Source organism: Canis lupus, chromosome 25, assembly GCF_003254725.2.
Source record: "Canis lupus dingo isolate Sandy chromosome 25, ASM325472v2, whole genome shotgun sequence".
Taxonomy (NCBI): domain Eukaryota; kingdom Metazoa; phylum Chordata; class Mammalia; order Carnivora; family Canidae; genus Canis; species Canis lupus.
Window position 1 is genome coordinate 16,853,059 of NC_064267.1, and position 9,337 is coordinate 16,862,395.

Consider the following 9,337-nt stretch of genomic DNA (forward strand, 5'->3'; position numbering starts at 1 on the left):
ATAAAACAAAAATATAAAATAACCATCTAAAGGATCTGAGGTAGGCAACAACATCTAGTAAAATGGATTCATATTATGACTTAATAAAATATATTAGTATACTCAAAGAAAATTCCTTCTCAGGCTCATACACTGGACTTCTCTTCAGAAACCACACAAACAAGAAGAGAATGGAGTGAAATACTTTAAACAGTTGGAAGGAAAACCCCCCATCCTAGAATTCTAGCAAAATCATCCTTCAAAAGAGAAGTTGACAAACAAAAACTCTCAGGCTTTCTCAAACAAAAATTGAGAGAATTCATTACCAGTGTACCAGCTTTGCAAGAAATGTTAAAAGAAATCCTTCAGAAAGAAAGAAAATTATGGAGGTCGGAAACTTGGCTCTACATAAAGCGACAGCACTGGAGAAGACATAAATGTCGTTGTTTTCTTATTCTCTATTGATCTAACACATCTAATGGTTTGTTGAAAATAATAACAGCAACAATGTCTTGGGTGATTCTGGATCACCTGCATACAGATGAGTGAAATGAATGAGAGCAATGCTGTAATTGCAGGATATGAGGAAGGAATTGGCAACACCCAGTCATAAGATAACTGCAGGACCCAGCTGCAGTGTCCAGGAAGTGTAGACTGTGCTCTGAAAAAAGACATGGATTAGCTACAAATGTATAGTGAAAACTCTAGGGTAACCACTAAAAAAATAAATAAGCCATTTAGGTTACCTTCCTGCTCCTACTTCCCAACCTCCCAACCATACCTCCATTGCTGTCCTTCTTGCTCGGCCATCATGGCCATTTTGTTTCTCCTGAAACCACCCCCACCAAGCTCACTCCTGCCTCAAGACGTTTGTCCCTTGCTATTCACTTGGCCTAAACTGTTCTGATTCTGGGTCTTCCACGAGACTCATTCTTCCACTCTCTGCTCAAATGATTCTTTTATCAAAGAAACTCTCACAGACCAATGCCCATCCTCTTGTGTTCTCCTAAAACTCTCCATCTTCCTATTCTATTTTTCTTCATAGAACTTTATCATCCCCTACCATTATAGATTACATTTTTAAAATTTATTATCTCTCTATCCTCTTAGAATTTCTGTTCCATAAGAATAGGGAATTTTTCTTATTCACTAGGGTGAATAACCACCTGGACAGTTCTTAACACTTAAAACAACATCTGGCACAGAGTAGATGCTCAATAAATATTTTTGAATTCTTTCAATAAATCAGAAAGAGCTATGGACCACCTACAAAAGCATAGAAAAGACACCACAGAAATAAGCTATGCAATGCAGAACTTTCCAGACAGAGGGAAGCTGATCAGTGAAGCATCCTTCTTCTGAGACAGATCTATCCTATTAAAAGATGGGCATGGGCAGCCCCGGTGGCTCAGAGGTTTAGCGCCGCCTTCAGCCCAGGGCGTGATCCTGGAGGCCCAGGATCAAGTCCCGTGCTGGGCTCCCCGCATGGAGCCTGCCTCTCCCTCTGCCTGTGTCTCTGCCTCTCTCTCTCTCTCTTTCTCTGTGTCTCTCATGAATGAATAAATAAAATATTTAAAATAAAATAAAATAATAAAATAAAATAAAATAAAATAAAATAAAATAAAATAAAATAAAATAAAAGATGGGCACATCAGGCTACCAGAGCCTGTGGTTATCACACCCTCTGATCACATTATTAGTGCCCCCTGTTCTGATTTTATTCTCACCAACCTTCTGATAATCTGGTTCCATCTCAGCTGCTTTTACAGGGATGAAAAACTTTGGTCAGGGGGCACGTAGGTGCCTCAGTCGTGAAGCATCTGCCTTCTGCTCAGGTCATGATCTCGGGATCAGCACCCCATTCTCTTCCCCTTGCCCCTCCCCATGCTCAGGCTTTCTCTCGCTAGTTCTCTCTATCAAATAAATAAAATCTTAAAAAACGAAAAAACCTCTGGCCAGGCCAGCCTTTCTTGACCATCCTACAACCTTGATGTGGTTCTTCCCACGTGTATTCATTAGGACTTTTGGACACAGACGGTAGAAAACTATTCTGAAATAGGTTAGAGGAATTCATTGGAAACACCTTGAGGTGTCACATAGCCAAACCTTGGGAAGGTCAGAGGAGCAGCTGGAACTTACAAAAACTCCAGCTAAGGACTTGAAAACCACTAGAACTTTCACCACCCTTTGCTCTGCTCTGCCTCTGTATCAGTTTCTTTCTCTTTCACTGCATGGACACTGGACACCGAAGAAGGACCAACTCTGCTCTCTCTGAAATTCAGAAACTCCTGGGGAAGGTGCTGGTGGGCTGGCCATCTGGCTCAGGTTCCATCCCAGGCCAATCAACTGTGGCCAGAAGGGTGGCATCTAGAGAGCATGGCAGCTCCTAGGAGCCTGCAGGGTTGGGGGTGTGGCAGAGGAGGGACCTTTTCTTTTTTTTTAAAGATTTTATTTTATTTCATGAGAGACACAGAGAGACAGAGAGACAGAGGCAGAGACACAGGCAGAGGGAGAAGCAGGCTCCATGCAGGGAGCCCGACGTGGGACTCGATCCCAGGTCCCCAGGACCAGGCCCTGGGCTGAAGGCAACTCTAAACCCCTGAGCCACCCAAGCGTCCCTGGAGGGACCTTTTCTAAGGAAGAGGTTGCTGCTCTCAGAAGAATGTGAAGTGACTGGGCAGACATACAGTAAATTCTTTTCCCCCAAATTGAAATTCTGTAAGCAAAACCCGTGTAGGAGTCTTAGAGGCATGCAGGGCAAACTACTCACTGCTGGAGGAGCAGAGTGAAATTTACAGATAAAGTTTAAGAGAACATTCAAGAAAATAGCTCCCTGGCCATAAAAAGGATACAGTGAGCAAGTTACTCCAAAAATTCAATAGACTTAACCCTCTTTCACCAATACATTTGAAAGTATGCAATAAACTAAAAGCTATGGAAAAAGTTTTAATTTTATTTATATATTTGAAACTTTTTCTCCTACTCTTGCTAGGGCATGTTTTAGACTTTTATATGGTACCAAAGGTGAAATAGTAGGAAGATTTGGGTAAGCAGAGAGCAGCCACCTAGGCCTTCAGCTGCCAGCCCTGTCAGTCCTTGGGTCTTCCTTTCTAAGCCCTTAGGTATCCCATACACTAGCAGAAGCACTAGTGCCTGGAATCCTCTTATGATATGTAAACCTTTCTCCAGACTCCAGGCTCTCCTGTACCAAAGAAAAGTAGAACCAAAGTCAACAAATGCACGTCAGACAGCTGAGCTGAACCCCACCTTTGGAGAGTGAACTCCACATTCTTTCCCCGCTCCTCTTATGTGGCAGATATTCCCCTCTAAATTGTAACTGTTATAGGATTTTTATAGAAATTTCCCTGATTTTCCCTGCGGAAGTGGAAGGCAAACTACAAGATTGGAATTTGATGCAAATAAAGAAAAGGTAAATAGATAAATGCAACACAGGACAGGAGAGGGGTTAAGTTTTGTTTAGTGGAAATTACCGTGCTCAAAAGCTGGGGTGCAAATCAACACTAGTACCACCCCGATGCCAAAAGGTTGACGTGTAAAAAAAAAAAACTGTATTGAGAAAAATTTAAAGAGTCCTGCAAATCATTTGTAGTAGGTCTGCAGTTCATTTAAAATTATTTTTTAAAAAAACCCTAAATATGAATGTTCCACAAGATGGCAGTCTTGCTTTTCCAAAATGTTTTATCCGCCCTGAGCACCAAGCATGATCTTTAACAGAAAAACTAAGCAAAGGTACAGAAAATTACAGAACATTTTGAAGATGACTTCCCGATTGAAAGAGAAGCACCGTGGAGACTTTGGACTGGTGTTGGACCGAAAGGCCTAGACTAAATATTTACCAGCTCTTAGAGAAATTGCACAGGGAGTTACTGGATTTGCCACGAAAATGCGCCTTTTGTGACTGGTTACACTCAGTGGGGAAGGAAATTAATCTTTGGAATCTCTAGGCGACACTTTGTAATAGGTTAGGGTATCTCTCGAATCAAACCCTTAGTGAACCCTGCTCTGTTCGATGCACCCCGCCGGGGCCGTCCTCCTTCTGTGAGAGTTTCCTTTCCAAAACGATGGAGAGCAGAAAAAATATTTTGTTTAAAACATCTATACCACCTAGATTTATATAACATTTAGATGTTTGATATTGCAGGACAAAAAATATTATTAATTAATATCTCCTTTACTGTTGGCAGAATGTCATAAAGCTCTCCCCAATTACAAAATTTTATGACAATCCAGAGTATCAAAGAAATACTCATTGCAGGGACTCCTGGGTGGCTCAGCGGTTGAGCGTCTGCCTTCAGCTCAGGTCGTGATTCTAGAGACCCAGGATCGAGTCCCACATTGGCCTCCCTGCATAGAGCCTGCTTCTCCCTGCCTCTCTCTCTCTCTCTCTCTCTCTCTCTGTCTCTCATGAATAAATAAAATAAAAAAAAAAAAAAGAAATACTCATTGCAGGGTCATTTCAAATAATAAAATTCTGGACCCCACTTGACTCTACAGCACCATGGAAGTGAATAAATAAACATGCCAGGTTGTACCCTGGACTTCTTGGTAGCTGTCAAGATGATGAATTAATCAAATTAAGTGACCTGATGTTGCTGGTCACTAAGCCACTGTCTCCAGTTCCCCTCCCTCCCTCCACAGGCTCTGCTCTCTGACGCTGGGCCGACCCTGCAAAGCCCGTTTTGCCTTCCTGGCGAGGCCTTGTGAGGCTGGAGGAGCCGAGGGCGTGCTGCTGTCCCTGCCGCTGTCCCGGCTGTGTCCTCGGGGTCACATCCTTCAGCCTGGTGGCGGGTGGTACGAGGCTCCAGCTTGTGTTGTTATTGTTTTGGAGCTCTCAGAACCAGCTCATTGTGTTCCTGGGGCCCAGCACCAGCTGGCAGGACAGGGCCCTTCCTTCAAGCTTCCAGGTTCCACCACAGTCAACCTCGTCCCTTTGTGCCCCTGCCCTTAGGGGCGGAAGCTCTTGCGACGGGTGCTTTCTCTATGTCGCCCTTGGCTTTTCTTGTTCTCTGTTTGACACATTTCTTAACATTACATTTTCTCAGGGTGCCTGGGTGGCTCAGTGGTTGAGCTTCTGCCTTTGGCTCAGGTTGTGATCCCAGGGTCCTGGGATCAAGTCCCACATCAGGCTCCCCATGGGGAGCCTGCTTCTCCTTCTGCCTGTGTCTCTGCCTCTCTCTGTGTCTCTCATGAGTACATTAATATATATATATATATACACACACTGTTTTACATAGACTACATATATATGCATGTGCACACATTGTACTTCAAATTTCATGTATTCCTCACAACAAACACTATGAGATAAACGCTATTACCCCCGTTACGCAGAAGAAGAAAGTGAGTCTTAGGGAGTGGAGATAAATCCCATGGTACTATGTAGCTAAAAAGTGATGAACCTGGGATTCAAGTCCAAATATCACTGACTCCACAATCTATTTTTTTCCTACTCTCCTTAGTCAATTTATCCTGAATAGTGCTCTGCATCAAAGTTCAATCCCTGGACTAGCCCTCGAATGTTTTTTTTTTTTTTTTTGACCTCATAATACAAATTATAACACTATTCTATTAGCACCTAAGAGTATAATGCTTGTCTACAAGATTGCCTCTGTGATTAAAGTTAGGGGGAGTTCGAGAAAGATTGGGAAAGCACGGATATCCGTAATTCCAGGGTGCTTGTCATTCATTTGTTCAATTAATATGATTTAGTGCCTTTTATGTCCTCACTAATGTGCTGGGCTCTTGGTGGTAAGCAAAAGAGACCTAGTCACTCTTTTAAAAAGTTTATATAGGGCAGCCTGGGTGGCTCAGCGGTTTGGTGCCGCCTTCAGCCCAGGGTGCGTGATCCTGGAGACCTGGGATCAAGTCCCATGTCAGGCTTCCTGTGTGGAGCCTGCTTCTCCCTCCTCCTGTGTCTCTGCCTCTCTCTCTCTCTCTGTCTTTCATGATAAATAAATAAAACCTTTAAAAAATAAAAATAAATTTAAAAGTTTATATAGTCTGGGGAAAGTAACTTTTTAATTAAATAGTCATTCATAGGAGAGGTACCTCAGTGTATTATATGGGGATGTAACATAGACTGCATGTTCCAAATCCTGAACCCTCTACACACACACACACACACACACACACACACACACACAAGAGCTTAGCATCTGCCTATCTCCTGTGGGGCATGGTCTGTCATCTCTGCCTTTGTTTTCCAAGAATTTGTCAGCTTTTAATCCAAAGTGATCATAAAGAGATATCACAGCAGTAGAGACTGTGGAGTTGTGTGGCGTTTCCTAAAAACCTGCTGTCCTCTCATAAGGAGTCAATGTTTCCAATGGCAGCAGCCAAGCTGCCCTCTGTAACCCACACGCCATCAGTAACACATGTCTGGACCGCTGGGTGAACAAGTGGCCAGAAGCTTTCCGGGGGACAGAGTTCCAGATGTGCAGACATAAATACAAGCAAACCAGAAACTCTTGCAGTCATCAGGGTCCGGAATCTACTTGTCATCCCACCATGACAGCTAAATCTCTGGGCTCCCTTTTCGGTTTCATTTCATTAGTCAAGAAACACATCATTAGTCAACTATGCAGCAAAGAAAAAGGCCTTGCTGCAGCCTGGATCCCCAGATGGATGTTAAAATTATTGGCAGAAAGCTCACAGAGAAACAAGGAATCAGTATAGCCTCAAAGTACCTCTCCCCAAATACTTACCAGTTACTGTAATGGTTTGGATAGATGTCCACGCATTCTTCGACATTCCTCCCTGCAGGAGGTAAAATTTAATTCTCTGTCCTTTGAGTGTGGCTGGACTTGATGATTGCTTTCCAATGAATAGTGTGGGGAAAAGGGAAAATTGTGACTTTACGGTAGAGATAGCATCTCATCCAAGTGGTGGAGCTCAAACTAATATCACCAGTAAAAGCAAGTCCTCCCTTACATGATGTGAGGAGAAAGGCACATCTTCTCTGCGGTTTTCTTCCCCCAGTCTAGTCACAGGAAAGCATCAGACAAACCTGAATTGAGGGACGTTCCACAAAATACCTGGTCAATCCTCCTCAAAAGTATTTCCCCATGCAAAGCAAAGGAAATCTGAGAAATAGCAAAGGAAAGCCAGCCTCCACGGAGGTTAGGAAGCACCTTATTCATTGTGTTACCAAGGACTGTAGCCTGGGAGACATCTTCTCAGACTGCTCTCAAGAACTGCTCCGAAGCTGTTAGCTACAAGATTCTATATTTAAAAGGGCAAAAGGGTATATGTGCTGGTAAGCAGTACTCCAGGTACTTGTGCTTTGCAAGGTATGCTTTGGTTGTATGTAAAATTAAGGTTTTCTACTTTCCACATAAACACAAGAAAGACCCTTGGGTCATCTTAATATGTTATGCTTCTATCATATCTGATTATTCAGAAATATTGCCTGCATGCTTCTGCTTAACTGGTTTCCTGGTTCTTCCTGTTTTTGATATTTTCTTGAGGTCATTGAGACAATCACAGAAGGCTGACAGTCACCTACTGCAGTCTGAGTGCACAGAAGGAGGCTAAGAAGATATGATAGCTACATGCAAATACTGGAACAGAAAATTACATGAAGGACAGATGCCCAGGTGACTCAGCAGTTGAGCATCTGCCTTAGGCTCAGGGCATGATCCTGGGGTCCAGGGATCGAGTCCCACATCAGGCTACCCGCAGAGAACCTGCTTCTCCCTTTGCCTGTGTCTCTGTCTCTCTCTGTGTCTCTCATAAATAAACAAAATCTGTAACAAAAAAAAAAGAAAGAAAGAAAGAAGAAAGAAAGAAAGAAAGAAAGAAAGAAAGAAAGAAAGAAAGAAGAAAGAAAGAAAAAAGAAAGAAAGAAAGAAAGAAAGAAAGAAAGAAAGAAGAAAGAAAATTACATGAGAGGAAAAACTGGTAAAAAAAAAAAAAACAGTCTGTAGTTTAGTTAAAAGTGTTGTACCAAAGTTAATTTCTTAGTTTTGATAAATATGCCGTGCTTATACGGCATACTAACATACTAACAGTAAGGGAAGCTGGGTGTAGGTTATATAGGAACTCTCTATACTATTTTAATAACTTTCCTACAAATTTAAAATTATTTTGAAGTAAAGAGATTAAAAAAGAAAAGGGATAAAAGCCACTAGAAGCTGGACTCCATCTCTCCTGAGGCATGTGGCCTTTCTGCTGTCTAAGTGATGGGTACTGGAAATGTTACTTTTACATTCACAGCAAAGACATGATCTGCAGAAGAGAGGTTGGTCCTCTAAGATTTGGATCCAATCCCTTAGCAACCAGGCCAGGACACAGGAGGATTCAGGGAAGGCTCCCCTGAGGCAGAGATGAGCCAGGTCTGAAGGCAGGATAGGGAATACCAGGGCGAGGTGAACGGAGTGGACACTTTGTAGGCACAGCATGCAGATGGAACAGCGTTGCCAAGACCTAAGGAAGCCTGGACTGAGGTTCAAGGGGAAAGAAGGAAGCCATGGGGGAAGTAGGTAGCTGAGTGAGGGTGGCAAGCCCAGAGGAAGCTGGGAAGAAAGAGCTGAGGAGATGAGGTGGGGGGTAGGAAGGCAACAGGGCTGCAAGGCCTTTGAAGCCCCATCGGACATCATTCAAATCATTCAAGTGTGTTGCGAAGATCTGATTTCCTAAAGGCTCGCTCTAACCATGGCATGGAGGTTAACAGAATACAAGAAAGAACAATACAAGAAAAGCTTCATGGGAGCCAAGATTTTGTCTCTGTTCCCCATGCTTAGAACAGTGCCTGGCACAAAGCGGGCGATCGGAAAATGTTTACTACAAGAGTGAGTAAAAGGAGGGAATGAATATGTGGAGTGGGTCGGAGGGCGGTCAGTGTGGCGAGGGCAGATGGTGAGGTAACGCGGGCACAGGCCTTACTGGAAGACAGGCTAAGGGGTGAGGGAAGCAGGCCGCTAGCCCTCAGTGACGCCTCTGCCTCCTGGAGCAGCTGCCCACTCCCCTCTTCGTACAGCCCTGCCCCTAACCCTGCCCTGCTCCCTCTCTCCTCTGAATGCACCATTGAAGAATGAGGATATGCAACGTTCACTGACTCATTTGCTCCTAAAGCAGGACACAGCCATTCTTTTTTCTTTTCTCATGTTTTAAAGATTTTTAAAATTTATTCATTTAAGAGACTGACAGGGAGTACAAGCAGAGGGGGAGGCAGAGGGAGATGGAGAAGCAGACTCCTCACGGAGCTAGGAGCCCAATGTGGGGGTCAATCCCAGCACCTGGAGATCATGATCCAAGCTGAGGGCAGACGCTCAACCGTCTGAGCCACCCAGGTGCCCCCAAACCAGCCATGCTGTAGTTCTTAAAGAATATTTATTAT